Source organism: Schistocerca nitens, chromosome 2 (genome assembly GCF_023898315.1).
Source record: "Schistocerca nitens isolate TAMUIC-IGC-003100 chromosome 2, iqSchNite1.1, whole genome shotgun sequence".
NCBI classification, from domain to species: Eukaryota; Metazoa; Arthropoda; class Insecta; order Orthoptera; family Acrididae; genus Schistocerca; species Schistocerca nitens.
Window position 1 is genome coordinate 417,132,871 of NC_064615.1, and position 20,576 is coordinate 417,153,446.

At 43.7% G+C, this 20,576-nt stretch overlaps 1 protein-coding gene across 1 annotated transcript in view; it reads right to left on the reverse strand.

Moving 5' to 3' along the window:
* Positions 1 to 13,241, reverse strand: part of LOC126234428 (multiple inositol polyphosphate phosphatase 1) — a 298,738-nt gene extending 285,497 nt beyond the window's left edge. Inside the window, exon 1 of the mRNA XM_049943121.1 lies at positions 13,152 to 13,241. The gene's annotated coding sequence lies outside the window, so the exon portion shown is untranslated. The remainder of the gene's footprint in view (positions 1 to 13,151) is intronic.
* Between the last annotated feature and the right edge of the window lie 7,335 nt (positions 13,242 to 20,576).

Consider the following 20,576-nt stretch of genomic DNA (forward strand, 5'->3'; position numbering starts at 1 on the left):
TCACCGTTCTCTGTCTCCCAATGAACACAGCTGAAACTACTGTTAGAAGCTGTTCAAATTCGTATAAAACAACGCTGAACAACTGCTATGTTTAGAGTAAAAGAGCACGAGTGCAGGACGTTGCAGTCAGCACGGAGACTAAACGAGACAATGAGGCCGGCCGGAGTGGCCGAGCGGTTCTAGGCGCTACAGTCTGGAACTGCGCGACCGCTTTGGTCGCAGGTTCGAATCCTGCCTCGAGCATGGGTGTGTGTGATGATAGGTTAGTTAGGTTTAAGTAGTTCTAAGTTCTAGGGCACACATGACATCAGAAGTTAAGTCCCATAGTGCTCAGAGCCATTTTGAGACAAGTGAGCGCAAAGCATACAGCTATCCAGAATGAGATTTTCACTCTGCAGCGGAGTGTCCGATGATACGAAACTTCCTGGCAGATTAAAACTGTATACCGGACCGAGACTCGAACTCGGGACCTCTGTCTTTTGCGGGCAAGTGCTCTACCCCTGAGCTGTCCAAGCACGACTCACGCACCGTCCTCACAGCTTTAATTCCGCCAGTACCTCTTCACCCACCATCCAAACTTCACAGAAGCTCTTCTGCGAAACTTGCAGAACTAGCACTCCTGGAAGAAAGGATATTGCGGAGACATGGCTTAGCCATAGCCTGGGGGGGGGGGGGGGGGGGGGTGTTTCGAGAATGAGATTTTCACTCTGCAGCGGAAGAGCTTCTGTGAAGTTTGGAAGGAGGGAGACGAGGTACTGGCGGAATTAAAGCTGTGAAGACGGGTTGTGAATCGTGCTTGAGTAGCTCAGGGGTGAAATTCCAGGAATCGAGCTAGCTGCTTTCTAGTAATGACACGTGCTCAACTTCGCGTCACCAGCTTTGGTGGGGGACAAGGAAAGAGCCTCCAGGGAGAGTGTGTGCTTAGCGCTTTACCTACACTCGAGCGTCTCCTGGGCAATGGTTGAAATTACCCTCACCCGGCTGATCATTCGGCTAAAGTAGAGTTGCGACGTGCGATAGAAAAAGCGCTGGGGCTTTCTCAAGACCAAAATTGACGATAATGACCCAAAACATTGAAGGCTTATCAACCAGCAAAGAAGAACTTCTACAAACTAGGTGTGCATGCAAAAAACGCACAGTGATATTACTCGACGAAGACCCAAAATAGCAGGCGTGCAGATTGCCATTGAAAGACCCCACAGGTAGTATGGTAGTGCCATTTTTGTGAGGCACGGTGTAGCAGTGCTCTCAGTTTCTCTAACAAAGGAGAACGATATTGAAATCTTAACAGCTGAGCTAAGCAGTCGCACAGTAATATCCGTCTACAAACCTCTTGATGAAAAATGTAGCTTCAGTCCCCCAGTGAATTTTCAAAATCAGGACACTCATTTCGTCGTGGGTGACTTTAACAGCCATTACTATGGGGCTACGAGGATGATGATGTAAACGGAGAGGATTTACTGAAGTGTGCTGACTGCAGAAGATTAACTCTCTTACATGACAGCAAACTACCAGCTTCATTAACAGCAGCCGCTGGAAAAGGGTATATAATTCCGACCAGTGACACTGTTTCCCGCCACTGTGTGAAAACTACGCCATTACCTGTACCTGGCACCCAACGTAGGCCAATCTGTTATCAGGTGTTTGCAGCTATCAAACAGCAGGTGATCCCGTTCTGTAGGCGGTTCAGTTCTAAGAAGGCCAACTGGAATAGTTTTGCGGAAATTCTGGATGAGACACAACTAAACACTGAACCCGTGACACACTCCTACGACCGTTTTGTAGATGCTGTGAAGAAGTGCTTTCGCGCTTCGATCACCAGAGGCTGCCGGACAACATACATTCCGGGTATGAATGAAGAATTAACGCCAAAACTGCAAGAATACCTTAGACTGTTTGCTGGAGACCCTGTAACGCCGGAAATGCATATCCTCCTATTTCCATCTATTGTCCTGTAATATTTTTTCCTTATTTTGTTACCTGAATATATCACATTTCTGTGCCTTTGTATATTGTAATTGTTTTACTATTTGTATATATATATGCATTTATGTCGATGTATAATTGATTTGTTGTGTAAAGATTATTTGTATTTATACTCTGGGTCTGGCCTAGGGAAAACTATATTATCGAACGAATACTTCGATAGGTCGTGTGGAGAACGAAAGTGTGTAGGATCTTTGGTAGTGTTAACTCGGCCGCGTGGATCGCGGGCAGAGAGAGTCTGGCTGGAGTAGCGAGTGGAGCAGGTGTGTGGTGTGAAGCTCCCGCGAGTTGCCGCGCTTTCGGGGTTTGGCAGCATGTAATTGCGCTCGACTTGCGATGATAGTTTCTGACATGGTGTCGCGGACGGGAAACATTAGCTGGCGCACATCAAGAGCCCGTTTTCGTCTGGTGACCGTGTCGAGAAGAAGGCGCGCCAACATCCAGCTTCTGCAACAGCGACGGCCGACAATGAGTGACTGTCGCCACCTCCTCGATCGCCGACTTCAAACCTTCAATCAACCAACAAGGAAGACTGGTAGCACGTAAAGTTTTAGAACTGTATGACAGACCTCAGCTTTTCAAACTGTACCATTTTCGTAACTATAATTACAGCAACTTAGCATGAACATTTGTTGCTCATTGTCCCAATTGCATTACCAAGCAGGGTCCCTTCCTTTTCCGGAATGAACCCGAGTGTCGTTGAAATTCAAACGCCAGCATTAAAGTAACATTATAGCATTTCACTGCTTTAATTTCAAAGTTCAGTTGAAGTATTCATAGCTGGCTACAATATTTAGATTACACAAGCACGAATTAAGAGTGCGAGTTTTGTTACCGTATTTTAGCTTATCTGTGACTGCAGCTCAGCTTGGTACGTACTAAATTTTACTATTGTTAATTGTTCAGAATCATTTAATTCAAGTTCAAAGTTAAATCTCTTATTTCTAAATTGCGTAGATTCAAGTGGCTTTTGAAATGATTGTTGAGGTAGTCCAAGACTAACCGTATTTTACTGAATTTCGATGTGCTTCAGAAAGAAAGCTCACTATTAATTTCAGTCACTAAATTAACTTTCAATTTTCCGGTTTTATTAATTCTTTTGCTAAATTAAGTCAGAGTGCAGCGAAATTTATTACTTCTGACAAACTTTCAGTTTTCACACTACACGTGTCAACCTCCAGTTGCCACGCTTCTAGTGCTAATTATATGTGTAATAACCTTTCTTTTTCAGTTACTATAGTAATTGTCCTTAGGACTGGCGACCGTAATTTCCCCCAAATCTCAAATATCTAATTACCGCTAGTTAATTGTTAACGTAACGGCCGCACATTTACTTTCTTTATTAACTTTAACCCTTTTCAAAATTAATTTCCACCAGTTTCATTTGCATTTTTCCTTTCATTTAGATGTAACCCTTTCCTCCCTCTTTACCGACAGATTAACTTCGGTGACGATTGCTTTTCCCAAATTTCCATTAAGTACACGCGGTTTAATTTTTCACTGTCATTAAGGTCGATAAGTGAGGGGGAGGTTACAACCCGTTCAATACGGATACAGTAAAATTAGGACAAACACTTTCCCAGGAATTGTCGAAAGCCAAACAAAACTGATTGATTGAAATAGTAGAGAGTGTTGGCATGTCCAAGAGCAGCAGAAAAGCTTGTCAACTACTCAAACGACTCAGTAAAGACCCCTGTGTGGCCAAAGACCCAACGTTACCCCAAATGAAGTCGCCCACCAGCTGCTGCTGAATGGGAAAACTGAAGAAAGAAAGAAAAAAATAGGGATAACCCGGCAACATCCAGAAACGAAAGTGCAGTCCACTAAGTTTAAGTCGGAAGATCTGAAAGCTGCTATTAAAAAGTGTAAACACGGCAAGGCGCCAGAAGTTGGCGATTTATTGATGGAGCAGATAAAACATTTTGGGCCTGCGACTATGGGATGGCTACTGTAGTTCTATAATAACTGCCTAACAAGACAGCAGATTCCTAAAATCTAGAGAAGGACAAAGATCATCGCCATACTTGAACCCGGCAAGCCAGCTTGCGATGCCAAGAACTTCCTCCGTGTATCTCTTTGTGCCATCTTTACAAAATCCTCAAAAGAATGTTGCTCAATCGTCTCAGCCCTGTCACCGAGCTACAGCTGATTCTGCATAAAGCTGGATTTAGACCAAATAAAAATTGTACAGCACAAATACTCAGTCTGTCATAAAATATCGAGGATGATTTTGAACATGGTCTCGTCACTGGAGCAGTATTCGTGGATCTCTCCGTAGCTTATGCTACTGTGTAGCACAATATCATTTTGCACAACTAACGAGAGATTATGAATTTACCAGCTTCATAGGAACCCTCCTTCAGAACCATAGATTGTACGTAGAACTAGACGGAAAGGAAAGTAGACGGAGAATACAAAATAGCAGTCTGCCTCTAGGTAGCGTCCTAGCACCACCCTTGTTTAACATTTATATTAATGATCAGCCACAACCTCTTAACACAAAAAGTTTCGTCTATGCTGACGATCTGGCACTAATATCTGAAGCCAAAGACTTCGAAGCAGTAGAGAGACATCTAACAAATGGCCTTCACACTCTCGCGACATACTATCAAAATAATTACCTGAAAACGAATCCGGCTAAAACTCAAGTATGCGCTTTTCATCTAAGAAACAAAGACGCCAACAGAAAATTTAGTTGTATGGGATGGCATGGAGCTGGAGCACTGTCACAATCCAAAATACCTGGGGGTCACGCTGGACAGTGCGCTGACATTTAGGGAGCACTGCCTAAACACAAAACAAAAAGTATACGCCCGCAATAACATCATCACAAAGCTCACAAGTAGCGGATGGGGTGCCCAACCGACAGTACTCAGAACATTGGCGCTTGCATTATGCTACTCTGCCGCTGAATACGCCTGCCCTGTTAGGTACAGTTCTGTTCATGCCAGACGTGTGGATGTTACCCTCAACGAGACATGGAGAATAACATCAGCGTGCCTGAGAGCAACGCCTACCTACAAACTCTACAGCCTGGCGGGGATAGCTCCATCAGATATAAGGTGGGAAGTTTCCACGAACACAGAGAGAAGCAAGGCGGTTCAAATGGTTCAAATGGCTCTGAGCACTATGGGACTTAAGATCTATGGTCATCAGTCCCCTAGAACTTAGAACTACTTAAACCTAACTAACCTAAGGACGTCACACAACACCCATTCATCACGAGGCAGAGAAAATCCCTGACCCCGCCGGGAATCGAACCCGGGAACCCGGGCGTGGGAAGCGAGAACGAGAAGCAAATCGGAACTAAATGCAGCTCACTCGCTGCATGGACACCAACCTCCCCAAGCAGGCTGTAATCTAGGAAGAGCTTTCTAAAAATTTGCGTCAAAGGCAGTACATCACAGTCAATGGCACGACAAAACCTGTGGACAACCAGAAACGCAGATATCACATCATGGATCCCACCTTCGGAAACCCTCCCTCCAGGTAAAAACCTGCAGTGGAAAACGCGGAAGTCCCTCAACAGACTAAAAAGTGGTGTGGGTAGACCACAGGATAATATGACCAAACTGAACTACCGGGGGGACCGATCAAGTGCATGCGATTCTGGAGCCGAACAAACCACCAAGCACATATACATCTGTCCTCAGTGCCCAGTTTCCTGCAGGCTGGAGGACCTGTTGTGGGCCACGAACAATTCTGTCGAGTTGGTTAATTTCTGGTCTGACTGTATTTGGTGTTTTTGATCTGTTCATATATAAATATCATTATATGGCTCTGTTTGCCTCACATTGTATCTATGTTTCCTTTGTATGTATTAATTTTGTGCAATTAGTCCGTTTTTCTCCTTTTGTTTACTTTTATACAACGCTTTTGACACGAGTAGACAAATAAAATCAGCTGTGATGGATACTATTTTTTGTGATTACACGTGGCATGCATTACTTTTGAACACAGCTTACATATTTTACAGTCTCATGAAAGAGTGTTGTCCGAAAAGTAAAGTCTCTTCCCATTCTCTCTAGGGGCGATCGTAAGGTATGTAGGTGCAAATGAATGACTGTAGTAAAAGAATAAATATCTGCTTCTAATTAGGTACCTTGTTTGTTGATATGATGTGTTAATAGGGGAATAAATAATTTAGACTGCAGATATATTGGAAAGTAAAAGAGATTATAGGAAGAGTGTTTTTCACATCCCACTGCTCATCACAGCCGGCCGCGGTGGTCTAGCGGTTCTAGGCGCGCAGTCCGGAACCGCGCGACTGCTACGGTCGCAGGTTCGAATCCTGCATCGCGCATGGCTGTGTGTGATGTCCTTAGGTTAGTTAGGTTTAAGTAGTTCTAAGTTCTAGGGGACTGATGACCACAGATGTTAAGTCCCATAGTGCTCAGAGCCATTTGAACCATTTTGCTCATCACAAATGAAGTTTTTGGTTCAGATATTATTTTCTGAACAATTACATTGGTATATACACTGCTGGCCACCGTAAATGCAACACCAAGAAAGACAAGAGGTAGCACAACACAATTTATTTTGTAGATAACATGTTGACCAAGTATCAAATGATTACGTTTACAGACGTCTGTGACATGTGGTTCCTGCCAGAATCAGTAGCCAGAGTAGCCGCCATTGTTGGAGATCACCGCTGCCACACGTCTCGGCATTGAGTCAAAGAGACGTTGGATGTGTTCCTGGGGTACAGCAGCCCAAGCAGCTTCCACACGTTGCCAAAGATCATCTGGTGTGGCAGCTGGGGATGTAATCTGGGTCACTCGTTGAGCAACCATGGACCACATGTTTTCTATCGGCGAAAGATCCGGAGAGCGAACCGGCCAGGGAAGCAATTGAATCTTCTTATTTACGAAGAACCTTTGGACAATGCGTGCCACGTGTGGTCGCGCATTATCCTGTTGAAATATGGCTGTGGCCGAGCCCTGAAGGTAAGGAAGGACAACTGGCTCCAGCACCTCGGATATGTAGCGCCGGCTATTTAAAGTACCGGCAATGCGTACTAGAGGCGTGCGAGAGTAATATCCAATACCGCCCCATACCATAATACCCGGTGCAAGACAAGTGTGGCGGTGCATAATGCAGCTGTCCAGCATCCTCTCTCCACGGTGTCTCCACACTCGAATCCGACCATCGTGGTGCTGCAGACAGAAGCGTGCCTCGTCAGTAAAGACAACGTCATTCCATTCTGCCGTCCACATCCGTCTGTCATCACACCATTGGCGACGGAGACGTCTGTGGTTCTGCGTCAATGGCAGACGAAGCAATGGACGTCTTGCGGACAGCCCACTCTGCTGTAAACGGCGTCGAATGGTACGCGCAGACACTGGATGATGCGTTACAGACGCAATGTGCTGTGCTATGGTTCGGGATGTCACTGAGCGATCCGTCACTGCCATGCGCACAATTTTCCTATCAGCACGTGCAGTGGTGCCCAGAGGTGAATGCGATCGACCACGTCGGTCCGTCGTACCCTCCTGCATCCAACGGTCACATATCCGCATTACAGTTGTTTGGTTTCGTCCAACACGACTAGCGATTTCTCTGTATGATAATCCACAATCTCGGTAAGCCACTATCCTTCCTCTGTCGAACTCGGATACTTGATCAAAAGATGTTCGCTGTTGTCTACGAGGCATAACTGATCGTCTTGTGAAAAAACCACAAGGTAAACACACGTGCCGAACGTACACTCGTCGAAATCGCCAAGCCTTAAATGGCGCTATTAGGTGGCGCCACAGGCGCGCGTGATGTGCGTCTGCGCTGAAATTCTAATCAGTTGCATATCTCATCGCTGCAAACTCATGGTGTAAATTTCACTTGATTCGGATGCTTCCTTCAGGGTGTTGCATTTACGGTGGCCAGCAGTGTAAGTACGAGCCCAGGACCCGTAAACGCTTCCACACTGTTTCCACTGTCGAGGATGATTCTGAACTACGCAGGTACATTTTTGCCACATACTAGCAAAATACATTTGAAAACTCAGACTATTTGAAAAATTAACCACACATGCCAAATGAAATTTTTAAGGTAAAGATTATTTTGTAATTGAATATGAATGATAGGAGGGAAATAATTTGGGCGGTGTGAAATCTGGAAAGAGCAATGTGTTTGAGATACATGTTTGTATACTGGTTATGTTTCTACATCGATGTTGTCAGCGCCACTTCACGTAAAGGAATCCTCTACATCTGTGATATGTACACAGTGAATTCCCTAATGAGTTGCACGAAGTCAATGGTGTATGAAACTGTAATAGAAAGAGAAGGGAAGCTGGGTGCTGGCGTCCTAGATGAGGGTCGCATTGTACAACGGAAAAATGTATGAGAATATTTGAATGAGTGTCAAAAATTTATGTCCTGTTGTAGTACATACATTGTGACTGACTGACGTCATCATTTTGTGCAGTTTGTATGATCTGAAGTTGTCATTATAACGTGTAAGCTGTTTATCTCAATAAGAAACTAAATCCCGGGTGGCTACCATTAAAGTGCAACTACTCACAGAGGTTCAGTGTGAGCTGTAATTATCGTAAGGCATCGAAACTTGGTTGACAGTCTGGTGCGTTACTGAGGAACCGATTTACGCTGGAAAAAAAATCAGTTCCAATTTCGACCACAAGGTGCAAATCTGGCGCTGTGAATGCAAGAAAGACGTATAGAAGTGTTTCCATATGTAATGGATTAGAGGCGACACGTGGGCAGAAAAGGTCAGACAAGTGAGAAAGGCATAATGTCGATTTTATCATTAATCGCCACTTACACACTTCGTTCTATATGAGTATGTAGTGGGACGCGAAATTGAAGCGTCACCCATCCACCAGTGTCAGCCCAGTTTGCAGGTGAATATAGGTTTAATTTAGTTTTTGTTTATGTATTTTTTTAATATTTGAAATGGCTGTGAATTATCTAAAGTTTTGTATTTATTTTTTATGTTTCGTGTACGGAGAGGGCGGCGCAACGAACGGAGACAGCATCTTCACTGCCGGGACCAGAGAGAAAATTGCTGGCCACTATACGTCGCGGGTCGACAGCCAAAGAGCAACAGAAGATCCTGAAACCGAGTTGTTGCGTCGTGCTTCTAAAATTGAAAAAGAATAAGAATTTGTAATGTTTGTACAACAATGACGTCATAGAAAGTTAATCATGTTGTAAATGTTCAGTTCTATCTTGTCAAGGCTCAGGTTCACGTCTATATGTGGAAAGATAATAAACTAGTGTATGCTACAAGAGTTTGAATGCGTGTTCCGAGAATTTATTTATGAAGAATTATGTTAAGTAATTTATTTGACAAGATTATTAATTTTTGACAGCGTTCATCGCGAGTGTGATTCTTGAAAGTTTATTCAATGTGGTTCTAATATCTATTAAAGCAGATAACCTGCATTAATATAATTTCTGAGGAAAAACAAACGACATCTAAATTGAAAAAAAGTTTGCGCAAACCAATTGGACTGAGTGACGTAATTCTGCGCATACGACTAAAATGATGTTTTACAGTTTCGTTCAAGAACCATTCAGAGACAATTTAAAAGGAATTTAAATAATTTTGAAGTGTGTTGTAACTGACGTAGGTGACGAAGTCTGCACATGGTCATATGTCAAAAGAAAATCATTTATACAAAACTTACGTCGTTACACTACAAGTACCGGAAACGTCGATGAGATGCTATACAGCGTCAGATTTGCATTTCGTGGCCAAAATTGGAACTAATTTTTTTCCAGCGCAAATCGCTTCCGCATTAACTAACGCACTAGCATAGCTACCAAGTTCCGCTGCCTTATGATAATACAGCCCACACTGGACCTCCATGAATAATTGCACCTGAATTATAATCACACAGTACTAATTTCTAAACATCCGTTCCTAATATCAAAAAACTAACTTTAGGGCCTTCAAGAATCTGTATAATTTTGCTTCTAAATATTCTTGATACACTGTAATGCAGAAGAGAGCTGTAAAACATTTGGTTCGCAGCAGTGGAATGATACCGAACTTCAATACAACATACTTAACGCTTAAAGCATGGAAACATGTCCTCATTCTTGGCCACACTAATGCCTTCTCGAGATCGAAGAGGACCCGAGTCCGATCAAAAATCCTGTTTCATGGCAGATGTATAGTGGTTTCACCACTCTGCTTCTCCTCTGTCACATAGGATGATGTCGCTCTGCGTCACTTACATCCGCAAGAGAAGGTTTCAATTATTCTTTGCGTAACTCGCAAGAGACCCTGCATTTTTTCCGGCTGTCACACGTTGCAGGACGACTCTGCCAGTACTTCTCTCCTACTTCCAAACTTGACAGAATCTCTCTTGCTTATATTACTGGGCTATCTCTCTTGGAGGGAAGGATATGACAGACTGAGGAATTATTCACAGAATGAATCATTCACTCTGCAGAGCCGTATGTTTTAATCCACCAGGAAGTTTCAAAACAGCACACACTCCGCTGCAGACGAACGACTCATTCTGAACTTATCTCGGGCTTTTATGTCTGCCGACAGACTTAATACTTACCTTCAGAACACCACACCATAAAATTGAACAAACAAGTCCAGAGTTAACACATAGTTGCAAAGCTGCTCCGAGTCGATAGGTCCGTTTGTTTTCGTACGTTATAGTGCCTGTGGTTTAATTAAAAGAACGCCGCACACAGACAAACACTAATAGCTGTCTGTCAGCCTGTCGAATCCCTGTTCTATTTTATACAGAACACACAAATTGACTTTCGCTTTCAACTAAGTCACCCCAGAAAAAACGAAGCAAAATATTGATCATTTATATCACAGAATATCTTCTCACCATTTCGCGCGCCGGTCGGGGTAGCCAAGCGGTTAAAGGCGCTACAGTCTGGAACCGCGCGACCGCTACGGTCGCAGGTTCGAATCCTGCCTCGGGCATGGATGTGTGTGATGTCCTTAGGTTGGTTAGGTTTAAGTAGTTCTAAGTTCTAGGGGACTGATGACCTTAGAAGTTAAGTCCCATAGTGCTCAGAGCCATTTGAACCATTTTTGAACCATTTCGCGCAATTGGTTCTGCACGAAACTGTACTGACATACTGCCACAGCAACAAACACAACTTAAAATTCGTATCGATATTTTCGGTACATTCTGTAGCCTAAAATTGGTTCTTTAACTGTACACCAGTTAAGAGTGTCCTCCACCATTCCCGACCCTCACAGATATTTCGACTTAAATATTCCATATCTTTTCTTCAGACTTTTAACTGTAAATTTCAAACGTCTGATTCCCATTCGATTGCAAAAGGTAACTCTGTGTCAATGAGTCTTTCAACAATGTTATTTGGTCACGACTTCAAAAACGCATTTGCTGTGTATCAGACAAGCAGACATGAAGTAAAGGTGCTATCATCAAATCTAAAGATGAAAGTGAACGGAGAATAAATGTTGTGGAGCAATTAGGAGTGAAACTTGCTGCTTGAGGATTGAGACAATAAACGACTGGGAAAAGTAGAAGTACAGTAATACTTGCTCAAAAAATGGTTCAAATGGCTCTGAGCACTATGGGATTCAACTGCTGAGGTCATTAGTCCCCTAGAACTTAGAACTAGTTAAACCTAACTAACCTAAGGACATCACAAACATCCCTGCCCGAGGCAGGATTCGAACCTGCGACCGTAGCGGTCATGCGGTTCCAGACTGCAGCGCCTTTAACCGCACGGCCACTTCGGCCGGCACTTGCTCAAAACGGAATCGCCTGGGACTAAAATAATTTTCCAAATTGGTCAAAATTCCGGGTTACACAAAACTCACTGGGCTATATAAAATTTGTGAGGTATCATGTAGAAAAGTACAGTAAAGATTTTTAATTATGCGTATACTGAATTTACGTTCCTTCACTGCAGCGCAGTAGATGTTCATTTACTGTATATTGGACAACAGAACACTGGACTATTACACTAATTGATAAATAACACAGCATTTCTATATTTTTACTCGAACTTTAAATTCGTTTATTATTGTATGCACATATATATTATTCCCATGTTTATTTGTTTTACCACTTTTATCGCCACATATCAAGGAGGGAAACTTGTTTTAATTTCCTGTTCAAAATTATTTTTCTAGGCAATGTGACCCAGGAGGCAACGTCCGTGAATAGCAGAAGATTAAATTTAAACAGAACAGAATATAATGACTACAATGGTTCATGCAGATTCCTAGTAAGAAACCACAACTTATAAATGAACTCTTTGCACCATACAATAGTTCCAACAAGTTGGGAGAACTTGTGTGTGCTGCAAATTGCATAACATCGTTTATGCATACAATGGCTTCTTCAGGCGTATTAATGTTTCTAGGGACATCATTTTGCTCCTCTTCTTCTTCCTTTGCTTCTTCTTCGTCATCCTCTGTGTTACGGATTTCTATTTAATCTGTTGCTCAAGTGGAAGTGGAGTGAGTTGACAGAAAGTCATCACTTCGAATGTAATCAACTGCACTACATGAAATGTTTCGCATTTTCATTAATCATGCATAAAAAATGCGTCATTATTTCTAAAAGTGATACCTCAATTTTCTAGAACGTAGATCTTAAAAGTAGTAGGTTGGCAAAAATAATAAGCTAAGTTGTACGCTGCGTAGAAGTTTCAAACGTCTAACACTTCCTGAAATAACGGATGAAGAATACTGCTCTTTTTTCTCGACTGTCTGCGTAAGCCATTTCCACACTCCGTAAGATTAACAACTGAGTTCGCTGTTCCTCTGTAGGTAACGCGCCGGCCGCGGTGGTCTCGCGGTTCTAGGCGCGCAGTCCGGAACCTTGCGACTGCTACGGTCGCAGGTTCGAATCCTGCCTCGGGCATGGATGTGTGTGATGTCCTTAGGTTAGTTAGGTTTAAGTAGTTCTAAGTTCTAGGGGACTAATGACCACAGCAGTTGAGTCCCATAGTGCTCAGAGCCATTTGAACCATTTTTTTTTTGTAGGTAACGCCGCCAGTCAGGAGGAGCAACGGCATTCTGTTGACATGTGACACACTGTTTGTATGGAAATGCGAATAATAACACTCTCTGGAAGCATAACTCTCGAGTATCAGTGTACAGTAACCTGCCCAATCTGACCTTCCAGAAGCATATTTTGCAAGGAGAGTAGACACGAGGAAATCTGGCTAAGCTGCGCGTCAGTTTACCTGCTGTGAGGGAGGCAGTAGGTGGCTGCGTACGCTTGCTGGCTCGCGTCCGCGGCGACTGAGCCCCGCCAGCGAGCGACTGCTGCTTCCGACACCAACGACGCTGTGGCTGTTCGGGTGATGACGTCAGCGCCGCCGACGCGCGCTGCCGTGCGGTGCGGCGCGGTGGTGCAGGTAACAACATCTGGGACATCGGCGGCCGTTGCCCCTTGATGGAGCTGGTCCCAGCTGTGTGTGTGCGCGCGCGCCCAGATTATCGCTTTCTCCAGCAATTCGTGTGCACAAGTGGCGGGACTCCCACGGTGAAAGCCTCTCCTGTTCCACAGTGCCGAAAAAGATGTAGAAGTGAACAAAAATTTGGTATCACCAAAAACGCAACACATTACCGTGCGTAATACGGTGCAAGACAACCGTTGGCTTTGAAAACAGCTTCCGGTCGTCTCGGATTGGATAAACACAGGTCCTGGATAGTTTTCAAGAGAATCTTATACCACTCTTCATGCAAAATAGTGGCACGTTCTGGTAGCAATGACGGAGGTGGATACCGATCGTGCACCCTTGTCTTCAAAGTAGACCACAAAGGCTCAATAACAATGAGATCTGGCGAGTGTGGTGGCCTGGGGAGATACGACAATTCATCCCCGTGCTCACAAAACCAACCTTCGAAGATGCGAACTGTGTCAACAGGGGCCCTATCGTCTTGGCGAAAAACATTGTACCATGGGACAGACCTGATCAGCCGAAATGGTCACATAATCCTTGACAGAAATGCCCGTGGAATGCCACAATATGGCTGTGCAAAACTCACCGAACCTCCGCCATGTTTCAGTCTCGGGACGGCAACTCGGCCAGAAGTTGGAAACACTGTGGACCTAAGACTCATCCGAACAAATGACATTCTTCCAATGCTCCATAATCCAGATTTCATGGCTTCAGCAGCACGTTTTCCTGTTGCGGGCATTTGCATCACTGATGAGTGGTTTTCGAAATCCAGCTCGTCCTTCAATTGGCTCTGAGCACTATGGGACTTAACATCTATGGTCATCAGTCCCCTAGAACTTAGAACTACTTAAACCTAACTAACCTAAGGACATCACACACATCCCTGCCCGAGAGAGGATTCGAACCTGCGACCGTAGCAGTCGCGCGGTTCCTGACTGAAGCGCATAGAACCGCTCGGCCACCACGGCCGGCCAACCTGCAGGCTTGGCTAGCAAGTGCATTTGTGTTCAAACATGCACTCTCGTAGTTTTTCCATATTTTTTCCAATCTCTGTGTGTTGAGACCCTTTGCTGTTCATGTTGTGTATTAATGACTTTGCAGACCACATTAATTGTAACCTCATATATTTCGGAGATGAAGCATAATCTGAAATCAAGTACTGTCTGAAAAAAGCTGCACAAATATTGAATAAAATCTGGATAAGATTTCAAATGGTGCAAAGATTGCAACTAGTTTTAAAAGTTCAGAAATGTAACAATGTGGCCTTCACAACGCGAATCAACGTATCCAGCGAACATGGTACCAAACAGTTGCAACTGGAATCGGTCAACTCATACAAATACGTAGGTGTAACAGCCTGTAGTGGTATAAAGAGGAACGATCACTTACACTCAGCCGTAGACGAGGCAGGTGGCAGGTTTCTGTTTCGTTGGCGGGATACTAGGAAACTGTAATCAGTCTGCAAAGAAGAATGCTCATAAAACAGTCGTGGGCCCCATCGTAGAATACTGCTCTAGTCAAATAAGACTAGCAGGGGATATTCAACGTATACCAAGAGATTTTTTCCAGTTCATAATGCCGCATGGGGTAGCCGCGCGATCTAAGGCGTCTTGCCACGGTTCGCGCGGCTTCCCACGTCGGAGGTTCGAGTCCTCCCTCGGGCATGGGTGTGTGTGTTGTCCTTAGCGTAAGCTAGTTTAAGTTAAATTAAGTAGTCTGTAAGCCTAGGGACCGGAGACCTCAGCAGTTTGGTTCCATAGGAACTTACGACAAATTTCCAAATTTTTCCAGTTCATAATGGGGTTGGTACACCAGTAGGCCTATATGTGATATGAAGAAACAAGCAGTCTTTGTTGCAGAGTTAATTTTTTCTCTTATTTCCCGATTATGGCTTTCACCTTTATTTAGGCATCTTCGGATTGGCCTACCGAAGAAATCAAAATTTCGTAATAGTAGCGTGGCCACATTTAGTGAGATTGGATTACCAACAAATATTTAAAAATTTTCTGATATTCGATGGCGATGAGGACTTGGGATACCGCGCATAGAATATCCCAGCGGGTAAATTCCCCTTGTGAAAGCTTTTTTTTTTTTTTTTTTTTTTTTAAGGACATTGATGACACGATCTCGTGCATTGGGGGGGGGGGGGGAGGTTTTAATTTTTGGGAGATCCAGGTAAGCACAATGTTGTTGGCCATAAAACTACTTGGGACGCTCAAAATTGCTATCCCGAGCTCCCCTATATACTCTTATGCTTTCGCATCACAGCAATGTATTTGTTATATACTTTAGTTTTTAATTTTTATTCAAGCTGATTATTCTGGCTATTAATGTAAGCTTCTTATCAGCAATTTTTGGAACACCAGTCATCTATCCTAACTGTCATGATTTGACGTTATGACGAGATTTAGCAATTAAACACTATCGTAGCTCACAGCCTGCAGGCGCCGTCTGCCGAGAGCTGCGTTCATTAGTCTTACGGGTCTCGTATGTTTTCATTTCTAGTGTGATTTGTGCAACCAGAATATACACTACTCTCCGGCATGTCTATGAAGTAAAAGTTTTACTGTAGGTCTCATCCCGTTTGGTTTGCATTCGACTGCGCCACATGCCGACATTGCTGCTATCTTCTAATTTCCAGTGTGCGTTAGCGTTTTAGGTACGAAACTGCTTAGATATTTTTTTAAAAAAATACCTTTCGGACATCCTCTGTCTTATTGTATTTTATAGGATATCTCACAGTGTTTCTCAGGCTTTGACAAGGGGCATTTACTTGCTCTAATGTTCCGCGCGCGGTATCCCTGTGCCCATCGCTACCAAATATCAGTAAATTGTTTACTACTTTCTTGGTAATCCAGTCTCACTAAATGGGATCATAACGAAATTTTATATTTCTTCCGTAGGCCAACCCGAAGATGCCTAAATAAAGGTGAAACGTGCCATTGGGAAATAACAAAGAAACTTTAAGATTCATCTACATCTACATCTACAATTATACTCCGCAAGCCACCCAACGGTGTGTGGCGGAGGGCACTTTACGTGCCACTGTCATTACCTCCCTTTCCTGTTCCAGTCGCGTATGGTTCGCGGGAAGAACGACTGTCTGAAAGCCTCCGTGCGCGCTCTAATCTCTCTCATTTTACATTCGTGATCTCCTCGGGAGGTATAAGTAGGGGGAAGCAATATATTCGATACCTTATCCAGAAACGCACCCTCTCGAAACCTGGACAGCAAGCTACACCGCGATGCAGAGCGCCTCTCTTGCAGAGTCTGCCACTTGAGTTTATTAAACATCTCCGTAACGCTATCACGGTTACCAAATAACCCTGTGACGAAACGCGCCGCTCTTCTTTGGATCTTCTCTATCTCCTCCGTCAACCCGATCTGGTACGGATCCCACACTGATGAGCAATACTCAAGTATAGGTCGAACGAGTGTTTTGTAAGCCACCTCCTTTGTTGCTGGACTACATTTTCTAAGCACTCTCCCAATGAATCTCAACCTGGTACCCGCCTTACCAACAATTAATTTTATATGATCATTCCACTTCAAATCGTTCCGCACGCATACTTCCAGATATTTTACAGAAGTAACTGCTACCAGTGTTTGTTCCGCTATCATATAATCATACAATAAAGGATCCTTCTTTCTATGTATTCGCAATACATTACATTTGTCTATGTTAAGGGACAGTTGCCACTCCCTGCACCAAGTGCCTATCCGCTGCAGATCTTCCTGCATTTCGCTACAATTTTCTAATGCTGCAACTTCTGTGTATACTACAGCATCATCCGCGAAAAGCCGCATGGAACTTCCGACAATATCTACTAGGTCATTTATATATATTGTGAAAAGCAATGGTCCCATAACACTCCCCTGCGGCATGCCAGAGGTTACTTTAACGTCTGTAGACGTCTCTCCATTGATAACAACATGCTGTGTTCTGTTTGCTAAAAACTCTTCAATCCAGCCACACAGCTGGTCTGATATTCCGTAGGCTCTTACTTTGTTTATCAGGCGACAGTGCGGAACTGTATCGAACGCCTTCCGGAAGTCAAGAAAAATAGCATCTACCTGGGAGCCTGTATCTAATATTTTCTGGGTCTCATGAAAAAGTAAAGCGAGTTGGGTCTCACACGATCGCTGTTTCCGGAATCCATGTTGATTCCTACATAGTAGATTCTGGGTTTCCAAAAACGACATGATACTCGAGCAAAAAACATGTTCTAAAATTCTACAACAGATCGACGTCAGAGATATAGGTCTATAGTTTTGCGCATCTGCTCGACGACCCTTCTTGAAGACTGGGACTACCTGTGCTCTTTTCCAATCATTTGGAACCCTCCGTTCCTCTAGAGACTTGCGGTACACGGCTGTTAGAAGGGGGGCAAGTTCTTTCGCGTACTCTGTGTAGAATCGAATTGGTATCCCGTCAGGTCCAGTGGACTTTCCTCTGTTGAGTGATTCCAGTTGCTTTTCTATTCCTTGGATTGCAACCAATATTGCTTGTTTCTTCATACTACACCAAGAAAAGCAACACGAAATAGTCACAGGTTTTGTCTATGGGAGAGCTTTACGGAAATGCTGAAAAAAACTGATTTGGCATACACATGAAGGCAGAAACAGATTATGCCATGTAAGCCTACTCAAAACCTTTGAAGAAGCAGCTTTGATTGTGGAATCTTGAAGTATATTACAGCGCCGTACCTACGTGGACGAAGACGAGATTACTGTGATTACGGCGCGCGTAGAGGCTTTCAAGCTGGAACTGAAAGGTGGCCTAATAACTGGTGTAGTGGAACAGCAGTTACGGCAGAAAGAATGTATCCACTGAGGTGTGTATTAACAGACCGAAAGTACAGGTGCACGTTGCACGTCACCAGCTGTATAAGCTCGTAATAAAAATCACCCTTCTCACCGAATTTAGAAAGTGATTTGGCTAAGGAACGTGATATTAAGCCGATGTTTGACTCCCTCATGCCGCTGCTACAAATTTCTCACGCTAACAAAAAGTATTTGTAACGCATTCCATTTAGATGCCAGGTACACAGTGTAACAGAGGTTCTGCGATACATCCACGGGGTTATATGCAAGGCAGGATGATGGTTAACTGAGAATAATCACATACTGTAGCTGCTGTGCTATGTGAGGCATCACTTAAAAAAAATACAATGCTAGATTGAAGTCATAAGAATGGTACAAAATCCTATGACCAAAACACCGGCTTTTCAGATCTATATTGTTACACTTTCTGGTAGAAATTCTGTCAGCGATTTGGAATCAACTCTCTCCATTCAACCACACACTTGCGTTGGATCCTATGGAGAAGTCTCTCAACGATTACAACCACTGGTGAGTCACATTCGTGGTACTCTCATATCTCTAAACGAGTCACCTTTTCGAACCTGTCTGCTAAGGACCCCATACAGCAAAACTCCAGCGTTGCATCTTGTTCCTCAGTCACTGCCACGCCCTCCCTGCAGCTTTATCACCGTAGTAGTTCCAGTTTGAGTCGGAACTGAACAGAAGTCGGAGAGCGCTACATCTAGCACCTTCCGCATCTCGTGGAGAAACGGGGTGAACTGAGTTAATGCGACAGGACCGTGTTTTGACCACTCGGTGGAAATGGGAACATGTTGTAGCTCTGCCAACCGTGTAAGGCCAGTGCCAAACGAAGCTTTCTCCTGTAACACGAAGTAATGGAAAATACGGTACGAGCAGTTATGGTGGTGTTTCTTACAGGGAAAATCCACACTCGAACATTAACCTGGATCTACTCTGGGACATAGGAGCCAACCATACCTGGAGTAACGTTCGGAGGTGGATCCTTGATACGATACATCTGGGGTAGGGTTCAAAGGTGACTCCACCATGCATTACATCCAGAGTGGTGTCTAGAGGTGAATCCACAATGGATTATGTCCAGCGTAGTGTTCGAAGGTGGATCCACCACTCTTTTCATCCGGAGATGTGTTCTGTGTCTGAAGGTGGATACATCAGTACGATGAACTGGGTCAGGTTTATGGGAGCCATCTGCGGCACGCACGCACCCACGCACGCACACACGCACACAGATATATAAAATAGAGCGAATGTACTGCAACGTAGAATATGTGGCTGGAAGTGACTTGTTGCATTCGAGTAGAGTGCTATAGTATACCATCTGACTAATGTGCTGTTCTACCTCATACATAGAATGATACTCCCTCCATCCAACGGACATCTAGCACACAAAATCGCGTGACTGGGGTGGTCATGTGCTGTCATTGTAAATCTTTAGAGCATAAAAGATATTGAGCATAAAAGGTATTGTAGCCAAGTATAATGCTTCAGAGAAGTCTGGGGAAAGTTCCACTAACCTGGCTAGGAAACCTCATTTGGGGCAGTCATTGGAAAGGCTCAGGCGCTGATTTCAGAGGATTGGAGGCAATCGCTGAGGAAATTGGCGTCAGTAGCAAATGTCAGTGACCAAACAAGGCACCAGATGGCTGAGGAGAACTTCATACAAGCCATTTAGTCCAAAACTGGTTCTCGGGTAATGTTGACATGTTTTGGCCAAAGGAGCTCTGGCTCTCGAACAGCCAGATTTGAATTCCCTCGATTACTACATTTGGAAGGCAGTCGAAAGAGTTACCAGTTAGACGAGGCACACTAATGTCGCATCTCTAAGCACCGCTATCGAAGCAGCATTCGCAAATATGGACAGTGCTGTTTTAAATATTGCATGCGATCGCTTCCGGACAAGATTGGGGGCGGTCATTGTGGCTGAAGGGGGTTACATTGAGTAATGTTACTCTTGAAAGATACCACTGCTTATATGCAAAAGGATTTTCATTTGTATTATGTTTTAATAAATTTAATAAAAGAATTTTAAATAAATTTAATAAAAGAAAATCTGAGCATCAGCGGAAATTGGAATGGAAATCAAATAAAAATGTAGAACGTTTCTAAACGTTTATTTTCCATCAAGTGCAGCACTACATGAGTCTGCAGACAGGCTGACTTCGAGTTTCGAATACATTTATCATCTGCAGCACTCTTTGAACCTCGTATAAGTACGAAGCGATTGCTGCTTTATTTTTCATGATCGTCCTATCCAAAATACATGCATGTGGATCATGAGGAAGAGGGGAAGTCTTAGGATTTTTTTTAATAGGTTGGTGTATAAGATGCGTAAATATTCTTGTACAAAATCAAACAACG